Source organism: Cynara cardunculus (assembly GCF_001531365.2).
Source record: "Cynara cardunculus var. scolymus isolate 2C chromosome LG 1, CcrdV1, whole genome shotgun sequence".
Taxonomy (NCBI): Eukaryota; Viridiplantae; Streptophyta; class Magnoliopsida; order Asterales; family Asteraceae; genus Cynara; species Cynara cardunculus.
The window spans coordinates 44,205,105-44,206,321 of NC_037528.1; positions in this window are offsets into that span (position 1 = coordinate 44,205,105).

Below are 1,217 nucleotides of genomic sequence, written 5' to 3' on the forward strand. Positions count from 1 at the left end.
ATATATATATATATATTTTCATGTTTTTGTTCCAAAAAGGTTTGAGATTTATTTGTTCAAAATTAAGTTCATGATTTTGTTTCTTCAAAAAAAATTTGAGATTTATTTGTTCAAAAAAATTTCAAGAATTTATTTGGTAAAAGATTTAGGAAAAAAATTAGAGATTTACTTGTTAAAAAAGCAATGATTTATTCATTCAAAATCAGATAGTTTGTCGAATTTTTTTAGAATTTTCTCAAATTTTTATCAGATTACTAATTTTTACAGGCTACAAGGATGTATCTAACCGGGTTTAGAAAGTTTAAGGGTTCTATCATCCAAAAAAACAGTATTTATACTTAATCATTCTAAATCAGATAGATTTTGGATTTCTTAGACTTTTCTTTTTTAGTTAATTAAAAAATGTAATGACTATATATTTCAAAAAAATTACACCTTTTTCATTATGAACATTTGTTTTAGATGGAGGAAGTATTACTTAATCCGAAAGATTTTGGCTTTGGGGTTTTGGATGTAATAATAAAACCGAAAATGAAAATAGCTTATCTTTTTGGGTACATAAAATTCGAGCTCAAACATTAAAAAAATATTTAGTGGATCTGATATTGATTCAATCATTCATTGTCGTCAGCATCTTGCCATCGCCACCGCCACCACCACTACTCCTTTCACTATTACCCCGCCACCGCCACCGCCACTACTCCCTTCATCCACCGCCACTATTATGTTCCACGAATAAAAACACCATATTCAATTTTTAAAGAGATTTCATTCTAATTTATGTTAACCAAATGCATGGTCAAACATGATTAAATTCAATTCCAATTCTATCAGATTCCATAATGTAAATCAAACTCCACATAAGTTTTTTAAAATTATGTTCTTAACATTTGAAGGACAAAATAGGAATACTTTTAGAAATTTAAAAACTTTATACATATTAATAATACTAGAAGGGTACTCCTATAATATATCGAGACACATCATGATTTCAATGTTTCGTTTTTTTTATGTTGATATGATACGGTTTCATATGGTTTTAAGAAAGCGATAATTTTTTATTTTTAAATAAAATATAAATTTGAAGAAAATATTTCGATATTAATATCAAATTAACTATTTAAAAGTTATTGTTTTTGGTGTAATTTTTTTTAATTGAATTTGGGTTTTTTAACAAAGTAATTTAATTTATATTTAATAATATAATTGTTTATAAA